The sequence below is a fragment of the Apodemus sylvaticus genome, chromosome 1 (genome assembly GCF_947179515.1).
Source record: "Apodemus sylvaticus chromosome 1, mApoSyl1.1, whole genome shotgun sequence".
Classification (NCBI taxonomy): Eukaryota; Metazoa; Chordata; class Mammalia; order Rodentia; family Muridae; genus Apodemus; species Apodemus sylvaticus.
The window spans coordinates 165,485,027-165,487,311 of record NC_067472.1 but is presented as its reverse complement, the minus strand read 5'-3'; the positions used below and the strand labels follow the sequence as shown (position 1 = coordinate 165,487,311).

The 2,285-nt window shown below is 44.2% G+C and overlaps 1 pseudogene; it reads right to left on the bottom strand.

Annotated features, from left to right (window-relative positions):
• Positions 1 to 1,380: 1,380 nt before the first annotated feature.
• LOC127690557 (GTP-binding nuclear protein Ran-like) lies at positions 1,381 to 1,937 on the bottom strand (annotated as a pseudogene).
• Between the last annotated feature and the right edge of the window lie 348 nt (positions 1,938 to 2,285).

Below are 2,285 nucleotides of genomic sequence, written 5' to 3'. Positions count from 1 at the left end.
TCTTAGACAACAACCTCTGCAGTGGGGTTGGTCCCCCAAGGGGTAGCGACCCACAGGTTCAGAACCACTCCTCTTTTTTAAGATCATGCTGGGAAATTGCATATCATTCAACCTATGCCTTTATGTTTTCTGTCTCGAGGTGGGGGGTGCTCTGAAATATCGTCTGTGCTCCTGCAAAAAAAAAAAAAAATTACTTTTCATATTAAGTGACCAAAAATCCTGGTAAGACTGATGTAAGAGAAGAAGACTTCACTTTGCTTGAGAGTTTGGTGGGGAAGGCATGATGGGGGAAATACTAATCAGCAGCTTACAGTGGTAACTGCACTCACAAAACAGAGAGCAGACAGGAAATGGGGCAGGGCTATCAGGCCTCAGGGCTGGCCAAGTGACCCACTTCCATCTGGAAGTATCCAGAGGTTCTACAACCTTCCTAAACAGCACCCCCAGCTGGGGACAAAGTGTTAACACATGTGAACGGGACATTTACAACGTAACAGGACATAAGCATTCTAAATGGAAATTCTAAATGTGAACTCCTTTCCTTTATGAAGATGCTACTGAAAATTCAAATGTTGCAATTGATCCCTGCTGCTTATAAAATCCTGAGTAGAAATACCCACGGGATCTTCCTTTTGACTTCCTTTTCTGCCTATTGAGAGCCAGAGGTTTCACCCAGATATGTAGGTGCAGCCAGAGTCGCCTCCTCTACGATCGATCATTCATTAAAATCTTTGAAACCTCTTTAACATCTTCTAAATCCAACAAAGCTTAAGCCGTCCTTTCCATATGTTTTCTTTTTCTTTTTCGTTTTTCTTTTGAGACAGGGTCTCACCATTTGCTCTGGCTGCCAGAGAATTCACTCTGTAGATTAGGCTGGCCTCAAACTCATGGAGATCTGCTAGGATTAAAGGTGTGTTCCACCACACCAGGCTCCATTTTTTTATTTTTTATTTTTGTTTGGATTATTTGAAATACAACTTTTTTTCCCTAATTCTAAACAAGAAAAGGAGACTGACAGTTACAAACAAGATCTCACCACTGAATATTGCAATGTGACCATAGCAGTCTTATCTTTGAAACTCAGGAAGGAAACAACAGTGTTCCAAACACTAAATAAACAAGTTCTACCCATCCCCCTGCCTCCAAAACCTAAGGTATGTTTTAACTGCTGCTTTCATTTGGAAGCCCATTCATCTCCCATCTGTTCATTCATTCATTCACTCATTCATCCACTCATTCATTCATTCATTTATTCATTCACTCAGTATCCCATAAAAGCACACGTTCTGCTTGGCTAAACCAGGTGGCACATTCACTGACATTACAAGCCAGTGGCCTGTAAAAGCTAGACTTCTGACACAGGAGCCCAGCTCCACTTTCTCACTGCTCCTCCTCACCTGGGAGGGGCATTGTTTGAGCAACCTCTAAATCATGCCAACGCCATGCTACCAAAGCTGGGTCCGTGGCTACCCTATGCAGGGCAAGAGCAGACATGGACACCAAGTCCAAGTTAGGTGCTCCAGTGCGCGTCTGGCAAGTTAGAGGAAAGGCTTTTCTAAACTTGTGACTTTGGGCAGAAATGTCATAGTGCTTCCACTTCAGTGGAAGACAATAGATTTTGCCTGCAGTTTCCTGTCGTTAATTTCCATTTTGTTGCCATGCAACACAATGGAGATGTTTTCACACATGCAAACCAGGTCTAGATGCCAGTTAGGCGCATCCTTGTAAGTAACTCTTGATGTTACATCAAACAGTATAACAGCAAACTGGGCTCCTGGGCCATTATAGTAGCCATCCTGCAGGTCCCTGAACTCCATCTGGCCAGCCACATCTCACATGGTGATGGTTCTCTGTCAGTGTGGAACACCAGGGTGCAATGCCACACCCAGAGTGACTACATACTTCTTTTCAAACTCGCCTGCCAAGTGGCACTTCATCCGCCGGGAAGAGTTTGAACGGACCCTCTGGCTCTCCCTCTGCCCTGGGTTTCATGTTTAACTCCAGAGCCGTGGTTCTCAACCTTCCCAATGCTGTGACCCTCTCCATGGTTCCTCACATTGTGGTGAGCCCCCCAACCACAAAATTATTTTGTTGTTCCTTCGTAACTGTAATTGTGCTACTGTTGCGAATCATATTGTAAATATCTGATAAGCAGGGTATCTGATGTGTGACCCTTAGGGGTCATGACCTACAAGTTCAGAAGCATTGCTCCAGAAGATCAATAGGATGCAGTGATGCACTTTATAGAAAGTGAACAAGTAGAGGGCTTAGCCACTAGCTCTAGA